General features: G+C 49.6%; 3 non-coding genes across 3 annotated transcripts; 1 reads left to right on the top strand and 2 right to left on the bottom strand.

Annotated features, from left to right (window-relative positions):
• Positions 1-5,500: 5,500 nt before the first annotated feature.
• Trnan-guu (transfer RNA asparagine (anticodon GUU)) lies at positions 5,501-5,574 on the bottom strand. Its single transcript has one exon. It is a non-coding gene; the product is annotated as a tRNA-Asn (tRNA).
• A 9,399-nt stretch (positions 5,575-14,973) lies between these two features.
• On the top strand, positions 14,974-15,045 carry Trnaq-cug (transfer RNA glutamine (anticodon CUG)). Its single transcript has one exon. It is a non-coding gene; the product is annotated as a tRNA-Gln (tRNA).
• A 3,855-nt stretch (positions 15,046-18,900) lies between these two features.
• LOC144368780 (U1 spliceosomal RNA) lies at positions 18,901-19,063 on the bottom strand. Its single transcript, XR_013428362.1, has one exon. It is a non-coding gene; the product is annotated as a U1 spliceosomal RNA (small nuclear RNA).
• Positions 19,064-19,302: the final 239 nt, after the last annotated feature.

Here is a 19,302-nt window from a genome sequence, read left to right as displayed (position 1 = left end):
CTCTTGTCCTTTCGTACTGGGAGAAATATAGTAATAGATAGAAACCGACCTGGATTTCTCCAGTCTGAACTCAGATCACGTAGGACTTTAATCACTGAACAAATGAACCATTAATAGCGGTTACACCATTTGGATGTCCTGATCCAACATCGAGGTCGTAAACCCTAACTGTCACTATGGACTCTTGAGTAGGATCGCGCTGTTATCCCTAGGGTAACTTGTTCTGTTGATCAATGACTTGGGTCAATTAATGAATTATAATTTGGACATGTTGTGTCTAGATTATTATCATTCGGAGGTTAATTTGTACTCCGAGGTCACCCCAACCAAAATTTCTAGCCTATGATCAATAATTTTAATTCCTAAGATATTACTAAGGCTGTGAGACTATTAAATTAAAGCTCCACAGGGTCTTCTCGTCTTATTGGGAAATTCCCGCCTCTTCACGGGAAGGTCAGTTTCACTGATTAAAAGTAAGAGACGGTTAAACCCTCATCAAGCCATTCATGCTAGTCCTTATTTAAGAAACAAGTGATTAAGCTACGTTTGCACGGTCAGGACACCGCGGCCGTTGAAACTATGTCACTGGGCAGGCAGTGCCTCTAATACTATTTATGCTAGAGGTGATGTTTTTGGTAAACAGGCGAGGTTAGTGTTTGCCGAGTTCCTTTTACTTTATTTAATCTTTCCCTTTATGCATACCAGTGTTGGGTTAACAATGTTCATAATAATGGTTTTATAGATTTATTGAATATTATGGAGTTGTTAACTATCAGTGAATTATTCGATCTGATATAAGCTTATGCAGGGAGAATATTTTCTTGTTACTTATTTTAACATAATTTCTTCTATTGTAAAATAGATTAGTCCAGTATTGATTTAGGAGATTATAAAAGATTAGGTATTAAGTTTTGATAATTAGGTTAAGCTTTAACGCTTTTTTAATTGATGGCTGCTTTTAGGCCAACTATGGAAATTAATAGATTTACTCTCTAATGAAGGTTTATTCCTTGACTCTAAAGAGCTGTCCCTCTTTAGAATAACATTTAAATTTACATTTAGCTTATTTGTACTTTAGGTAAATTTAAAGTAGAACTAAAATGCTAGTCTGGACAACCAGCTATTACCAGGCTCGGTAGGCTTTTCACCTCCACTTATAAGTCCTTCCACTATTTTGCCACATAGACGGATGGGCTCTTATTGGCTGCTCATAAGTAGCTCGTCTGGTTTCGGGGTATTTGGCTTAAATTCTTTTTGTCAAGCATTTTCTGGTTAAATCTTTATGCAAAAAGTAAACGAGTTAATCTTTGCTTTTTAGTACTATAAATTTATTCTTTCATCTCTCCCTTTCGGCACTTACCTGGCAAATGTGAGGCACTGGGTTTGATTCTCAGCACCACCTATAAATAAATCAATTAAATAAAGGTCCATTGACAACTAGAGATGTGTATTTAAAAGAGAGGCACAGAGAGAGAATTCTTCCTTAACCTTGCTTTTATTTTATCTTTCTCCTTCTTGTTGTGTTGTTGTAATCCAGGGCTCCAGTTGACTGGATGAGGCTCATAGACATGGAGGAGGGCAAGCTGCTTTATTCAGTTTATGATTCAAATGTTAATCTCATCCAGAAACACTTTTGGAGACATACTCAGAAGCGTTTCACCAAATGTCACAGCACCTTCTGGTCGATCCAAGCTGACATGTAAAATTAACTACTCCTATACCCTCAGTCACTCCGAGTAACACATTTAGCATAATGTCTTATAAAATACAGCTACTATATTTCAGCATAACGGTGGCTTCTCCTTTGCAGTAGTAATATGTCGGGCTTTCAGTGAACACGGGGGGGTTCATTTTGACCTCATATAGTCTCACCCCAGGCCCTACCATCATTACCAACAGTGAATTATTGGCGTGGCTTTGTTTTTCAAAATATCAGTACACTCCAGACTTTGCTAATGTCAGTTTGAACTTCAGGCCAGTTGCACAAGTGACTTTCTATCTTGACCAAGCCTTAAAATGCTTTTTGTCCAGATCCCTGGATATGGATAAGACATACCTGTTATGGTCCACTCTTCATCTAACGGTGTCCTTCATACTTCCATCCAGGTCACCAGATGTGCCTGGCCTCTTAACGTCATTCACGATGGCCTTGTGGCCATGACCATCCGTGGGAGTCTGGTCAGCATCATGGCCGTGGAACAGAGGGTTGGGAGGTGGGAATTACTGAACTCTCAGCACAAGTGACTCTGTACAAACCTTTGTGCCCAGGGCAGCCAAACAATCCCAGCCCAACTTCCAGCAGCATTCGGCCACCTTCCTAAGATGACTCCAGAGCATCCTCCCTTGAGAATACCTGTCTGAGAAAGCTTCAGCCTGACGGGAGAGGTGGTGGGTGGTTCTACCAACACCTGATTGTAAGTAAGCACAGCGTCTTTCCCAGAGCTCCTGCTGAACACCAACTCCTTCCTCTCTTCTGGTGTGCATCTTCTGCAGTCTCGGCGTGTTTCTCTCAAGGATCTCTTTGCCCGTCTTTTAAAATGTCTTCACCAGGAGGGAGCGAACCTCTTTCTCCCGGTCTCTGTGGGAGGACAGAATCCTAAGTTCCCAATAATTGCCAGGTGGCCGAGACACAGCCGGCCAGATAAGTCAGATGGTTACAGTGACCAGCCCTTTGTCATTTTTCATGTGTGCTCCCGGCTCTCTCTCTAAGTCACTGTCCCTTTAGAATGCCCTCTCACCCCTGCACTAATCTGAGGGGAGCTCAGCTCTGTCCTATGCTGTCAGGAATCACTAATGAAATATGTCTTCCCAGCTTCAGCTAATGCCCAGCTTTGTTGCCCTTTGGCAAAGGAAGTGCAAACGATAGCTTTAGTGACACAGTTTCTGCCAAGAGAGGCACAGATAGGACAGGAGAAGGGGGGATCACTTGGCCCTTGTCATTCCATGGGCATCTCTTCCTGCCTGGCATTTCTGAGCCAGACACTTGGCTGGGCCACGGTTCTGTGTCCCATCTGGATAGGCTGGTAGCGACACTCGGTGTGACCACGACCACTGTAATAGATGCCATTAAGGATGTGGACAAGGTGTAGAAGTGAAATATAGAAAAACTGATTTTGACACTGGTTGTCCCCCTTCCCCTTCTACCTGGATACACTATTGCTGCGTGGTGTCATTTGGACTGTGATGTAGCACAACTCATTTTCTCATATATGGAAGTTTCTCAGAAAATTAAAGACACCACGGCCCTAAACAGAACCCAGTAATTTTGTTTGGATTTATTTCCCTTGAAATGTGAACACATATATCCCCAAAGGATGCTACCAAAATGGTCACACCAATCCAAGAGAGCCGCCCCTTCTCTATGTGTTAGATATTCCATTTTCTCCAGCACTAAGACCCCCATTAGCTACAGCAATTTATGAGGGCTGAGAGTTTGTATGGAACAGGAGGACCATTGCATACTGGACCACCCTCACCATAGGAACTGTACCAGAGTTTGGCAGGAATGGACAAGGTTGCAGGTGTGTGTGTGTGTGTGTGTGTGTGTGTGTGTGTGTGTGTTTATATATACTCCAAATATTGGCAAGGAAAGTTGAAAAATCTCTCAACCTCAAATATCAGGACAGTAGGCAATCAAAACAGACTAATGGCATGGATTAGAGGTCACCTACCAACCCACAGAGAATGGGTCCCTGTCACCCACAGCCCCACAGAGATCATCCCCAAGTTCACCTCATAGCACCAAAGCCAGAAACCCACAGGGACGCAATTGATGCAACAAAACACTGATGGCAGAAGGAGGGGAGGAGAGGAGCCACGTTTCACATGGAAGCACTGACGAGAACTGCGCAAGGCCACCTGAGAGTCTCAGGGCTCAGGTCTGCCCCAGGTGCCTGCTGGGGGCAGGGTGCCACGGGCTCCAATCCTGGGCCTCAGACGGGCTGGTTTTTAAGGACGTGGCCACTGCTGTTTCCGGCGAGGAATAATATAGAGGTAGTCTTCGGAATGCTAATTCCCCATTGGCACTGGAGGGAGGACTGGCATTTGTGGGTTTTCCTTCATACTCGAAAAGTCCAACCAAGATTTGATAGGAAAACAGGACCGTGAGAAAGGGAAAACCCTGACAGGAAGCACCCAGATTTCCTCCTTGCTGTAGTTTGGATCTGGGATGTCCCCCAGGCTCATGTGTTGAAAGCCTGGTCCCCAGGGCACCACAGTCCAGTGGTGGGGCTCCTGGGAAATGACTGGATCACAGGGCTCCGATCTCCTCGATGGATTAATTCACTGTTGGGTTTGGAACTGAAGGACTATTGGGAACCCATTGAAACTGTAGGACGTGAGGCCTCGTTGAAGGAGGTAGGTCACTGGGCACATGCCCTGGAAGGGTATGCGTTCTCCCTGGCCCTTCCTCTCCTTCTCTGTCTCTCTCCAGCCCCCCACCCGCTCTGTGCTGGCCACCGTGAGGCGAATAGCTCTGCTCTGCCACACGCTCCCCACCCTGATGTTCTGCCTCACCACAAGACCACAATCACGGGGCCACGCAACTGTGGGCTGAAACCTGTGAAACCGTGAAGCAGAATAAATCTTCTCTCCTCTAAGCAGATTTTCTCAAGTGTTTTGTCACCACGCGGAGGAGCTGACACCCTCCCTTTTCACGGGTGGCTTGGTAGAACCCCGCAACGGCGGCCAGTCTTCTGAGCGAGCAGGACACTACCAAGAAACGATGATGGTTATTGGAGGACTCTAAAATATCTTGGAAGTTAAGCTGTGCAAAACATGCAACAGCATATCTGTGTGTGATGTCCACTGGGCCTTCTGATGTGGCCCTCCCCCCAGGCCTCAGCACTGCCCTTACTGGAAAATCATGGATAGGTAGATGAAGAGAAAGTCGGCCACCCTGGCAAGTTCACAAGGAAAGGGCGATGGATAGAGGTGGAAGTATCTTGGAAGTAATTTGTCATCATTCCTGGGGGAGATAAATTTGTAAAATATAAAAACATTAGGAGTATCAGGTAAACACTGTGATGCAGCAATTGCAAAGCCAGTTCTCTGCACCATGGAAATGATGTAGTGGTGCAAGAATGATGGACAGCATTATTTTTCAACATAAAATCTCGAACCAACCCAATTTCAAAACCATTTGGAAAAGGTGAATGAAAACCGCAAAAACTAAGAAAGAAAGGTTTTCTTCTTTTTCCTTCTTTAAAGGAAGAGGACAATCATATTGGGGATGGCACTGGTGACCCCCTCCAGGGGCTAGGGTACTAGTGTACCTGTCCACTATGCTGCTGATGAAAAACAAGAAGACACCCATCCCAGAATTGAGCTCAATGGTGGCAACCTGTGCAGAAAGGCAGAACCAGGAGAGATGGCCCTGCACTGCAGGGAGGCTCGGTCCCTAGAGCCCTGCTGTTGGTGAAGAGCTGATTGCTAAGGAGCTCAACGGAGGCTAAAACGACAGGGCAAGAGCAGGGGGATAAAGAGCTGAACGGAGGCTAAGCGTCCCTGGGTGGGCTCGAACCACCAACCTTTCGGTTAACAGCCGAACGCGCTAACCGATTGCGCCACAGAGACGCAGCGGGTAACTTACCTGGAGTCCATGGGTTCCAGTGCGCACTAAGCCGCTTTCCCCCAGGCCACGCGCAGCGGCTCCTGCAGAATCCGGGCAAATTCCCACAGCTCAGACAAGCCGCCCGATCAGCGCGGCGAGTTGGAAAGCTGACCATCGGCGGATTCCGAGGCCAGAGGGCAGCAGAATGGCCTCCACCCCGAGCTGCCAGGCGCTGATTTCAAAAGCTGACGCCCGGGAGATGCCCGCTGGGCTCTGGGGTCGCGGCTTCTTCCTCGTCCTGCCCTGAGTGGGCCTGTCCCCACCGTAGCGCGCTGGCCTGGGACGGGCCGCAGGGCCAGTCCTTTAAAGGACCCTGAGAACGGAAACGCGAGCGTTTATCCCAGGCCAAGGTCTTTGCACGAAGCCTCGGCTCGGCCAAGTTTCTAGGCCTCCGCGGAGGCGAAGCCGGGAAGGCCCGGTGCCTGAGCGCCCTAGAGGTCCCGGGGCTCACGGAGGCCGGGGTGGGCGCGGGGTGGGCGCGGGCGACAGCAGCGACCGGGCGGCCCAAGGCCACGGCCAGGAGCACGAAGGGGCGGAGGGAGCAAGACAGGCGACGACCTGCTGCTGGGAACACGGAGCCACGGAGTTGCACCCCTGAGCGACGTCCAGCACAGGGACGGGGGGGAGGGGGGGTCGCCGAGCTGTGTCCAGCACCCGGACTGAGAAGGCGCCGCCGGTACTCGCCCGCGCGGCGCCGTGACCGTCTAGTGGTCAGTACTCTGCGCTGTGGCCGCAGCAACCGCGCTTCGAATCGAGTCATGGCCCGCCCTGCACTCACGTGGGCCCCCTTGTCTTTCAATCCTCACCCCCGCATCCAGTGCCAAACTTTTAGGTGGCTCCAGAGCTCTCTGGTCTGGAGGAAGAAAGGAAGCCCCGTCCTTGGCCAGTTCTCGGACACCAGAGAACCCGAGCATTGAGGAGCTGCCTCTGACGCAGTGGTTGTGGTCGACCTCCTTTTACTGGTTCACGTATTGCAGTCATCCGTGGGGTCGGTTTAGACCAAATAAGAAACGAGATGAGATTTGCACTCCAACGAGGCTTTGGAAACAAGGTCGAATAACCATAGTAACGTGTGCACTTAGTGAATGAGATCCCCCAACCAAGTGTGTGTGTGTGTGTGTGTGTGTGTGTGTGTGTGTGTCGGGCATGGGGGGACAATAAAAACCGAAGTGCAGATCACATATTAAATTGCACCCATCCTCAGTTCATAGCCCGGTGGATCGAGTCCAACAGGAACCCTCTTCTAGGGCAAGTGACAGAAAATTTCCATCAGCTCAGGAAGTCCAAGGACTCTGTTCTCCATCCATCCCCATAACCTCACTGAAGGGAATCACCACTATGTTTTCTATCTCCAGGGTTAGTTTTGCTTTATTCTTGAAATTCTCCATCAAATACCATACTTTTTGGCCAGTGGTTTGCATTTTTTTTTAATGCAGCATAAAGTTTCTGGTATGCATCCATTTGTTGTCACCATCAGTGTTTTGGTATTGTCCCAAAATGTGAATAAAGTAAAGTGGATGGAGACCGGTTATGTCTAGTTGCAGCCCTGGAGAAGAAGGTGGCTATGGACATTCCCGTAGGGGTCCCCTGAGGCCTCGTGCATTCATTTCTTTTGAGTACAAACCTAGTGAGGGAATTGCTGGGTCATGGGGCAGGTGTATTTTAAACTTCATGAGAAGCTAGCAAGGGTTTTCAGGATGTTTGCACTGTCTTACTCTCTCACCACAAGAGAAGATACTAATTATTTTTATGTTTTCATTTTTGATACTTTGTTTTCTTTTTAGACATACATGATGGTAGAGTGTTTTTTGCATATTACACATACCAGGAGTGTAACCTTCCACCTTTGAGGTCGTACATGAAGTGGAGTTGCACTGGTTGTGTATTCGAATGTGAACAAAGGAAACTTAGGTCCAATTCATTGTACTCTCCTCTTCCCATTCTCCTCCCTTTCCTTCATTCCCCTTTGTCTAATGCTATATATATATATATATTTTTTTTCACCTTCCTTTTACCCATTCATTTGTTGAAGGGTGCATTAGGCTGGTTTCATAGATTAGCTGTTGTGAATTGCTGTCAAATTGATGTGCCTCTGTCACTGTAGTATGCTGATTTTAAGTCCTTTGGATATATACCAAGGAGTGAGATAACTGGGTCAAATGGTGTTTCCATTCCAAGTGTTCTGAGGAATCTCCATACTGCTTTCCAGAATGGTTGCACCAAATTGCAGTCCTGCCAGCAAAATATGAATGTACTTCCCCCCCCCCACATCCTCACCAACATTTGTTGTTACTTGTATTCATGATAATTGCCATTCTGAGGGAGCAGGAGGGAATCTCAAGAGAGGTGAAAGACTTCTCTTGTATGTCTTTTGGTAGTATGTCCATTTTTATCATATTAATTCTGCATGTCCAAGAACATGGGAGAACTTTCCATCTTCTAAGGTGTTCTTCAATTATTTTCTTTAGTGTCCTGTAGTTTCTATTGTAGAGGTCTAATGTATATGTATACGCATATACTTGGGAATCTCTCTCTATTTTTTGAAGATAGTTTTCCTAGTGCCTCTTTCAATGGATTCATCATTTATGTATAGGACTGCAATTGATTTGTGGGTGTTAATTTTATATCCTGCTCCTTTGCTGGATTCATTCATGAGTCCTAGAAGTCTTCTGGTAGAGTTCTTTGGGTCTTCTGTGCATAGAATCATGTCCTCAGCAAACAAGGATAATTTGAGTTTTTCTTTTTCCCATTGGGAGAGAAGGTACAAATTCTTGTAAGCTCATGTTTTTAACTATCTCTTAAAAGTGACCCATTCGGGTGGGTGTGTAAGGGTATATTACCATTATTTTCCCGAATGAGCAATGATATTGAGTTCCTTTCTTATTTCTTTTGGTTATGTAGAAATGTTGTTGGAGAGATGCTGATCAGTGTCTTTCCACCTTTCTTTCCTTTTTCTTTTTCTTTTTTGTTACCAGGGATTGAACCCAGGGTGCTTTACCACTGAGCCTCCTCCCCAGCCCTTTTTCTGTTTTAAATTTTGAGATAGGGTCTCACTAAGTTTCTCAGGGCCCTACTGAGTTGCTGAGGCAGGGCTCAAACTTGCCATCCTCCTTCCTCAGCTTCTAGTGTTGCTGGATTTAAGGACATGCAAAGAAATTTTACAAAAAAAAAAAAAAAAAAAACAAGAACCACACGATGAGTTGGTGAAAATGAGTCTAACTAGACCACGAATCCCCAACACAACACCTGCCCATCAGAATAGACCTAGTTCACTCATTTTGAATATAAAAGCAAATTCCAGCTGTAGAAGTTAATCAGATAGAAAAAGATCAGACCATAAGACGGTGCCATTCTGTACCAGGCTGCTTGTAAGCACAAGGGTGAACACTGGACAAAAGCAAATGGCTGGTAGAAGGAGGAACGACATCCTAAGGCTCCACCATCCACTGTTCCTCCCTGAACCAGCCTCTTGGGGGGCCAAAGAGGGTGTGTGGGCGGGCAGCATTCCTGGGAACTGTCCTGTATTGGCTCTTGTGTAAGTCTCTGTAAGACATGAGAATCTAAAGCAAGATTCAATCCTTGGTCCGTTCCAGGGATGCAGAAGGGAAGGAGAGAGGAGAGAAGCTCCATTACCACTCAGATGCAGAGTCACCCAGGGACATAGCCAAGAGTGCAGCTGGGTTCTGAAGGTCTTTGGGGCAAACACCTGACATGGGTCTCAAGGTCGGGAGGATAGGGCTTGGGAGGCAGTGTTACAGGGTTGGGGCCTGGCGGGAAATGGAGGCCCTGTGAAGACCCCTTCAAACAACCCTGAGTTTACGGAAGGGAAAGGAAAAGAGAAAGGGAATACTGTCAGGGAGAGAGGGAGTGGGTCCCCTCAGAGAGGAGAGGCACAGAGTGCCTCTGCTGCCTTCCAGGTTTATTGGGGATGCTGAGAGTCCCGCTCAGATCCCCCTCTTCACTTTTGACTGACCCTAGAATGACATCAGACTGGCACGTCCCCTCTGCCATGACACTCTAGGTCACTTTGGCCCATGCTGACAGTTTCTAAGTGGACCCTTGGCCATAAATTTTTACAGATTTTAAGGTGAGAGGAATTCTCCTTCACTCCCTGAGTTCTGAGCCTCGCCTGTTGAAAGGCTCAGAAAAGCCTCCCCCTGCAGGTAACTCGTGCTGCTCTTGTGCACTTCACTTGGGGCTGCGTTCCTCCTGCAGGGATGGCAGGCAGTTCGCTGAGAGATTTGACAAGTCCTGGCCATGAACGTCGGGCAGGGCTGCAGGGGAACTGCTTCTGGAGAAAGAAAGCCCACGAGCCTCAGCCCAGTGGAGCCTGTGTGTGGCATCCTTCCCGGACCCTCGAGTTCCCGCCACTCGTAGCCCCTGGCAGCGCCAGCCAGGGCAGGGCAGGGGCTCCGTAGATTAACAAGGAGGACATGACCTTTCCGTAGGTTCGCTGCAGACGAAGACCAGGCACCGAAAACGGGTGAATTTCTGCTGTTTTCCTCTAGCGGGTCTCCACCCGGTGGTCCAGAGCCCGCTGCAGACTTGGGCTTCTTGAAGCCAGATGGTTTTCGTCATGGTGAAGTCCGTATATTATTGCTTTCCGCGTCCCCAGTGTGGAGCAAGTCCTGGCCCCAAGCGTTTTGGTTCAGTGGTAGAATTCTCGCCTCCCACGCGGGACACGCGGGTTCGATTCCCGGCCAATGCACGCCTTTTCTTAGCGTAGCGGACCGGGACTCCTGCTTTCGCCCCCCGACGGGCGCCCTGCCTTCTGCGTAGAGTTAAGATCCCCTGCAGCTCTGCAGCTCGCCCCCCCCCCACCATGGCCTAAGGCCGCCTGAGATTGGAGGAGGAGCCTGGGACCAGCCAAGGTGCGTTCTGTCTGTGGACCCCCCTGTTTTCACCCGCGGAGGGAGACGCCAGGACAACAGAACTGAGTAGGCTTCTCCCCTTTCTGTGTCCTCTGTCCTGCCTCTGAAGGTCAGCCGCACGCACACAGCAGTGCATAATAGGCTCCAGTCTGCAGGGCATCCCTCCTGCCCTGCTCCTTCTGCCCTCCTCCTGCTCCTCCTCCTCCTCCTCCTCCTCCTCCTCCTCCTCCTCCTGCTGCCCTGCTCCTTCTGCCCTCCTCCTGCTCCTTCTCCTCCTCTTGCCCTGCTCATCTTCCTCCTCCTCCTCCTCCTCCTGACCCTTCTGTTCCTGTCCCTGCTCCTCCTCCTCCTCCTGCCTCTCCTCCTCCTCCTCTTGCCCCAGCTCCCCTGCTCCTCCTCCTCCTGCTCCTCTTGTTCCTCCTGCACCTGGTCCTCCCCCCCTCCTCTTCCTCCTACTCCTCTTTCCCTGGTCCTCCTCCCCGTCCTCTTCCACCAGCTCTTCCTCCTCCTCCTTCCCCTGCTCTCCTCCTGCTCTGCTCCTCTGCTCTTCTCCTCCTCCTGCCCTGCTCCTCCTGCTCCTCCTCCTTCCCATGCCCCTGCTCCTCCTCCTCTTTCTTCCCCTCTTCCTCCTCCTCCATCTCCTCCTCCCTTTCCTCCTCTTGCTCCCCCTCCTTCTCCTCTTCCCCCACCATCCTCCTCCTCCTGCCCCTCCCCGTCCCCCTCCTCCTCCTCCTGTCCTGGCTCTTCCTACACTTCTTTGCCCTCTTTCTCCTCCTCCCTTTCCTCCCCTTCTCTCCCTACTCCTCCTTTTCCCTTCCATCCTCCTCCTGCCCCTCACCCTTCCCTCCTCCTCCCCCTCCTCCTGCCCCTGCTCCTCCTCCCCTTCCTTCCCCTCTTCATTCTCCTACTGACCCTCCCCCTCCTCCTCCTCCCTCTCCTCCTCCTCCCCCTCCTCCTCTTCCTGCCCCTGCTCTTTCTCCCCTTCCTTCCCATCTTCCTCCTCCTCCCTTTCCGTGCTCCCCCTCCTTCTCCTCTTCCCCCCCCTCCTCCTCCTCCTACCCCTGCTCCTCCTCCCCTCCTCCCTTTCCTCCAACAGGTCCTGGGAGCCCGGTTTCCTTGCTGGGTGAATCATTCCTCCAGGGCTGATTTTGAGGAGGTGGTCTGCAGCCCAGGCTAGTTCAACACCCTGGGTCATTTCTCTGGTTTTGGTACTGTGCTAAAACTTGCCTATAAAACAGTTAAGAAGCTGATCTGGGTTTATATTTTGCGGAAGAGATTGTAGAGAAAATTGGCTATCACCTCTTTTTTAAGTGTCTGTTAGAATGAATCAAAACTACCTAGACCCCGGGCTCTGTTTTGGGAGGTTGTTCCTTGAGGATTCAATTTCTTTATTTTTTATTTATTTTTTTTAAGAGAGAGAGTGAGAGAGAGAGGGGGACAGAGAGAGAGATAGAGAATTTTAACATTTATTTATTTTTTCTTAGTTCTCGGCGGACACAACATCTTTGTTGGTATGTGGTGAGTTTCATTGTTCCTGAGAGCATGCTTTGTATGATTTCTATTGCTTTCTATCTGTTGAAGTGTTTTATGGGCCAAAATGTGCAGATCGTGGTGAGTATTTCACATGAGCTAGAGAAGAACATGTTTCTTCCTTGTCGAATGAGGTGATGTATGAACCTCTGGTGGTGCTGCCAGTTCAACCTTATCCTCCTTGATTTTCTACCTGCGGGATCTGTCGACGACCCATTGAGTGAGGCTGAAGTCTCCAACTATAGCCGTGCATTTGTCTATACCTCCTTGCCCTTCTTTCAGGTTTTGCCTGACATAATCGGACACTCTCCTGTTAGAGACCCTAGTATTAAGAATTGCGTCATCTTCTTGGGGGAACTGACCACTTTATCATTAAGTAATATCCTTCTTTACCCCTGACGACTTTCCTTGCCCTGAAGATTTCTCTGTCTGGAATCAACATAGCTCCTCCAGTTGTCTTTCCATTAGCATGGGCCTCCTTGACTTGGAGGCCTTGAGACCCCTCAGGACACAAAAGCTCTCTGATCCCATTATTGGGCTGCCTGCTGTCTTTGGGTCAGGAGATCCTGGCTGGCCTGTGGGGGTTGGGTTTCTCCTGCTCCTTGGGGCTGGCTCTGCACATCATGCGCTTCAGGGCCTGCACATTCTCAGTCCAGCTGAGCCAGGGACTTGTCCTGAAGGGCTGGCCCAGTGTTGGAGTTGGGGCTGCTGTCCACACGAGTGTTGGTGGTCCTGGAGAGGATGTGGGTCTGTGGAGGGGACTGCGGGAAGGCTATCCCCTTGAATCGTAAAGGGCACTTGGGCAGAAGGTCTGGATTTCCTGCCCTCGGCCTCCTCCCAGCTCTCAGGGAGAGAGCTCATCTTCCATCTTACTCGTTGCTTTCTCACTTTCCCCGTTTTTACTTACAATTTATCTGTGCTCCTTCACATTTAAATAGGTTCCTTGCTGGGCAGGTTGACCTGTTCCTTAGTTCTGTCGTCCAAGCTCCTCTGGAGGCTGAGGCCGGAGGATTGCTTGATCCCAGAGGTGTGGAGCCGCACTGGACAACACAGTGACCACCTATCTCCTAATTTGTTTTAAAAGTAGGTTTCTGTTGGTTTGGAAGTTGCTCAGTATACCAGCAAGTCTCCTTGTGAGCAGAGCAAAAAAAAAATCAAGATGAAGCACTAAAGGAATCTCTTCAGTGAGTCTGACGTGGTGCGTTATCATTTCCCGAGACAGAGAGAAACCAGCCATCATGATGACAGAGGGTGTTGCCTATGCCCAGCTTTTGGTCCAATCCTCATAAAGGAGAGTCTGGGGGACAGGAAGGAGGAATTGTTTTGTCGACATGCTCTTAGGCTGAAGGCCTAGAGCTTTGGATTCACACAGGAAACAACAGTCAAACTGAAGCTGAGGCCTACCAGCCAGAAACCACCAACTCATCGCTAACCTTGTGCTGTGACCATCAAATACGATTTCTTTATTTTGCTTTCCATGAGCATTTTATCAAGTTTCCTTTCTTGCCCCCCTCAGCAGAGTGCTAACCTGCTTGTACAGTAGGCCCCATTTTTAAATCACTGAATGTTGAAATAAGTTCTCTAAGTCTTTATTGATGCACTATAATTATACCTAATAGCAGGATTCATTAGGCCATATTTGTACGTACACATAATTTAATCAACCTCATCGTCAGTACCTTTCATTTATTTCCCTCCTCCTCCAACTCTTTAAAATGTTAAGGTGTCCAGGTATATGGTTCACAAACGAAGGCCTCTGGAGAACTTTCCTCCGATGCCCGCACATTGTTATTTTGAGACGTCATCTCCATCTTCATTGATCATCTGTGTAACTATTTAACTTTATGCAGTACTTATGAGCACATAAGTACTCTGTGAACTGTGAGGGAATCTGGGTACACTCACCCTAGACGCAGTAGTGAGTGCTCTCGGGTACTCTGATTCGTGGAGACTTTTTAAAAACCACCCAACTTTGGGGGTTCCGGCAGAGACACTGGAATGGATTCAGCTTGGCCACCTCTCAGGAAACAGTGTGTCTAAGTGTCAGGGCCCTGCCCCCTGGCGAGGCCGTGTATGGTGGATTTTGAGTCACGGGCAGGTATGTTCTTGTTTCAGTGGTCATACAAACATTGGCAGGGTTTGGCACAGACCTCTAATGCCAGTGGCTCAGGAGGCCCAGGCAGAGTGGGATGGCAAGTTCCAGTCCACTCTTGGCAACTTAGTGAGGCCCTAAGGAATTTACGGGGACCCTGTCTCCAAGACTAAAAAGGGCCAGGGGTTTCACTCAGTGGTTCAGTGCTCCTGGGTTCAATCCCTGGGAACAAGGAAAAGCAAAAACAGACATTAAACGTTGTTGAGGGCTGGGGTTGTGGCTCAGTGGTAGAGCACTTGCCTCACATGTGTGAGGCACTGGGATCAATTCTCAGCATCACATATAAATACATAAATAAACAAACAAATAAAGGTCCATCAACGTCTAAAAAGAAATTAAAAAAAAAAACATGTTTGACTGGTTTTTATTTTAATTCAACAAATCTGCATTCATTGTGAAAAAGAATATATCCCCTTCCCAGACCAACAAACCTATCTTAATTCTATGAAAAAGAGAGTTCCCTGCACAGCAATCCTCCCTTGATGATACACCTGTACCTAATTGCGTCCTGTAAGCCAAGGACGGATTCCCAGGTCCCATCTTGACGATCCTGGGAGCTCCCTGGGTCAAGGGAAAAGTGGAAAGACCAGGAAAGGAAAATCACAGTATCGCTTGCGGGACTTTCACCTGATAGGAAAGTGGTCACCTGAGGCAGAGAAAGTTGGGGGCCGCACGGGTACTTCCTCAGCCGGAGCCTCAAGAGCATTTGGCCCCGCGTGTTTGTAGCAGATGAAGTCCCTGGCACTGGTCCCTAGGCATGCCGTTCGTCCCTGGGCACCTCTGAGCACGATTCAGAAGGCACCTCCGAGGGTTCCATGGTGTAATGGTGAGCACTCTGGACTCTGAATCCAGCGATCCGAGTTCAAATCTCGGTGGGACCTTTCCCTTTTCCGTCCTCCGCGGACCTGAGCTGGAAGGCAGGGCCACCACCCCGAGAAAGCCTTCGCTGCGCGGCCTGTGCTCGAGGCAGGCGGCCCCTGGTGGCTCTGCACAGGCAGATTCTGTCCAGAGTTTCTGGCTCCTCTGCGGAGGTGACCCCGGGCGGAGAGCGGAGTCGCCGGACCCCTCCAGCGAGCGGCGACGTGGAGGTCCCCGTCGCCAGGGGACACGAGCTGCAGCCCAGGCGGCGAGCCGTGCCGCGGGGCCCTGGCGCAGCCCGCCGGGCCCCAGGGAGAGGAGGCGTCGGGCCGCGGCCGGGGCCCTGTGCGGTGCTCTCTGAAGCCGAGCCGCGGGCAAGGCTCGGCTCCTGCCCACTGCCCACAGGGTTGCGCGGCGCTGCGGCGTCGAGCCACGGAGGAGCTGACCCCGGCCCGGCCGCTGGGGAGCAGAAACGGGAAGGGCAGGGCGCAGGGGGCGGCGCAGCCCAGCCCAGGTCGCCGCCTGCGGCTCCCCCGGCTCAGGGAGGCTCCCTCTGGTAGCCATCCACCGGGCACGCCGCCCCGGGCGCAGCCCAGCACTGGCCGGGCCTGGGTTCCCGCACCTTCCTTTCTGGGCGGGCGGGAGCGGGTCGAGCGCAGGGAGGCAGAGGCCCGCGGCTTGCTGGCTCCCTGGTTTGGAGAGCAGGAAGGAAACGCAGGAAGCCCGCTTTCCCTGAGGCCGCTCTGCAGGCCTGGGATGGAACCCTACCCCAGCTCCAAGGCACCCGCACACTGAATGACAGAAGTCAAAGCAATTGGGGAACAGAGTGGAAAGTTTACCACCCCACCCCCCTTCTCCATGGAAGCAGGTCCTAAGACCCTCACGTGAGAGGGATCCCCCTGTACCCAGAGGAAAGAAGCATCTTATCTCTGAGCGAGTGACACGACATGAACCCAGTGGGCCTTGCTTCCTTCCCTTGCTGATCACCTTAGATCACTCTCCTTTTGTGGCATGGTCTTCCTTAACTGCCGTCTGCTCTTCAACAATGCAATGTAGAAAACACCTCTGGGTCCACAGCTTACTCCCCTCTCTTCCTTAGGAAGGAAGGCACTGTGGCAGGAAAAGCTTGTGGCTAAATAAACGTGCATGCTTTCCTCTTGTTACTCTGTTTCTTTGTTATAGAGGCCTGGGCCCTGAGCTGAGGATGGGCGAGGAATGAGCATTTCCCCTGCCCTCCATGTAAAAATGCCTTCCACCACGCAACTATGACACGTTATGGAGGCAGTTTTGAAGCAATAATTTGATTCAATATCCCCCTTTAAACGAGAGAAAATTCCCAGGTACGATGAAGTCTATGGCTCCTTCTCTATAGCTCCTTTCAGGGCAAACCTACTATAGGTTGAGGGGTCCTCCTGGGACACTCCTGGGAGCAGGAGTCCCTGCTGCTCAGAGAGGAGGACTGCACTCTCCCTCTGAGGGTCTTTGGCCTCCAAAAAGCTCCAGTGATGAAACTGACATTTAAAGAAAATCAGCATGAAACCTTTATATCGCCTCACGGTGTCAGGTTTCAGTCCATGGTCAGCTGAGTCTACTTTTGTTTCTTCTTCCTTTTTAAAATTTTGAGCTGTGGTGAGGCAGAAACTTCACCCCAGAAGGATGGGGCAGAGAAAAGTCTAGGCGAGCACTCTACCGCTGAGACACAATCCCAGCCCACGATCTATTTTTCTGCAGTTTCACCCAAAATACTGTCACTATAAGTTACTTTTGCCTGTTGTTGCAGGGCAGTGTTCCAATGGATGGATGCATCAGTCTGTACCCATTCCTTTCTTGATGGATATTTGAATTGCTTCCAGTTTGGGGACGGTCACAAAAGAATGTATTAAAAGGAAATCATTTTTTTGTGTGTGTATATGTAATGTATAAATTCTGTCTTAAATGTGGTATCCTTCAATACTAACTTACTTTGTTACTTTGTGAATGGATATTTCATTTATAAATGCAAGTTCATTCAGATGTTATGAAAGCCCAAAGCGGAAGTCTATGCACTTTCCTTTATATTTCATAATTATAGATGAAAACTTTATCTTGGATATTGTTTCCTTTTGGCCCATTTTTAATATAGGCTGCACACATGTAGGTCTATTACCAGATTATCTCATTTGATTTGTTTTAATATTTATTTTTTAGTTATAGGTGGACACATATTTGTATGTGGTGCTGAGGATCCAACCCACTGCCTCACGCCTGATAGGCCAGCACTCTACCTCTGAGCCCCAGCCCCAGCCCATCTCATTTGATTGATGCAACAATTGTATGAGTACTTAACATTCTCTTATTCTTATTTTTTTTCCATATGACTCTTGCAAAACTAAGACCAAGGAAACTGCAAGAGCTGACTGTAAGTCAGATAGAAGGCAACTGGTGGCTCCAGGACTGGATAGATGTCCTTCCCAAAGACAGACAACCCCAACGTCTTTGCGGTAACATCAGTGTTTCAGATAGGCCTGGAAACCCCTAGGCCAGCAGTTCCCAGCTGCCATACTGGAGGGCTGCTCTTGGTCAGAAACTCCTCCCTCGGGAATCTGGAACATAAGGTAGTGATCACAGCCTTGAGAACAAGGAAATTCCTTGGACACTCCACTTCCCAAAGTATTCTCCCCTGTATGGTGCTGAAAGTTGACCGGTCGCAGTCCATCTACCTTGTATCCCCAACCCTTTTCATTTGTTGATTGGAGACAGCATCTGGTTCTGTTACCTAGGACCTTGTTGCCCCTGACTTTGAATTTGTGATCCTTCTGCTTCAGCCTCAGGTGTTTACAGGGATTACAGGCATGCAACAAAACACCTGGCAAAATAAATTTCTTCCTTTCTTTCTGTTTTTTTTTTTTTTTTTTTTTTACTGGCAATTGAACTGAGGGGCACTCCACATCCCCAGCCCTATTTTGTGTGTTATTTAGAGACAGGGTCTCTCCCAGCGCTTGGCTTTCCCTGACACTGGCTTTGAATTCAAGATCCTCCTCTGCCTCAGCCTCCTGAGTACTGGGATTGAAGGAGAAGACATGACTTCTGACAGTGAAAAAGAATAACTATTTACAATTTGTTGTGCCGTTTGAGGAGAGGGGGTATGTAGGAAGGAAGCCTGTATAATTTGACAGTGGAGCACACTAGAGCAGAGTGTGAGAGAACAGTCCTTTTTGTGACAATGAAAGTGATAAGCAAGGGCCTGAGGAAAGGTCTGGGGACGGTAGGGAAATGAGATTCGTGAATGTGAAGAGGCTGGAAAGGATGGGTCGGTGTGATAGCTAAAGTCACTTGAGAACAGATATAGTGTGTGACAGCAAGAGATGAAGCAAGTCAGCAATCACAGGAGAAATGAAGTTTGAGGAAGGGTGATCTACTTAAAAGGCAAGGAGGTGGGATGGAAAACCGCCCTAGTGGCATCCCACTATTAGGGTCCACGAGTGTGGTCCTGAGTGCTGTACAAGAGCTCCTATTTTATGCCCCTGGGAGGAGAGCACAGAATTCCGATTCGGGTGGACTCTGAATATAGGAAGAAGATCCCAGGATATGAATCACGGTGGAGCTGTTGCTGCTGCACACATGATGAGCCTGTTCCTTCTACAAGTGGGACCAGGAATGATCGTATCGTAGTCAATGCCTTCCTTCTAACTAAGTAGATGTATGTAAGGGAGTAATAATCTCAATCAAAAACTACAACCTCCCAGAACTGGGCAAGGATGTAGGCCCTTTATGCCAACAAACACAACCCTAGGAGTCAGAACCAGAGTCTGGTGAGAAACACGGAGGTGTAGACAAGGAACAAAGAAAAGGACTAGGACGGGTTCCATCCTCTCTCCTTAACGGACCTTGAGATAAAGCCGGGGGGAGCGCGAACGCAGACCCCACTGCCACAAATTATGCAGCCGAGTCTCCCGCATTTGGGGAAATCGCAGGGGTCAGCACCTCCCGAGTGCAATGGAGGAGCCTCGCCCTGGGAAAACCACCTGCGTGATCATGGTGTTTCCGCTGCCAGGTAAGTATGTCTTGCTCGCCTTCCCGCCCACCTCAGCCTCGGGCGCCCTCCACTGTACACACACGGTCACTTAGACCTCACACTCCCGGCTCCTCGGAGCGCTGGCGCAGCGCATCCGCCCCGCCTCGCGCAGCACTCCCGCTGCCTCGGCACCCGCAGCCGGGGAAAGCCTCCGCGTGGGAGCGGCCGGTGCCCACGCAGCAGCCCCTGCGCTGCCTCATCTGCATACGCCTCGCCCCGTCTGTGA

This window comes from Ictidomys tridecemlineatus, chromosome 11 (assembly GCF_052094955.1).
Source record: "Ictidomys tridecemlineatus isolate mIctTri1 chromosome 11, mIctTri1.hap1, whole genome shotgun sequence".
Lineage (NCBI taxonomy): Eukaryota > Metazoa > Chordata > Mammalia > Rodentia > Sciuridae > Ictidomys > Ictidomys tridecemlineatus.
Note: the sequence above shows the minus strand (reverse complement) of the source record. Positions and strands in the feature narration are given on the sequence as shown.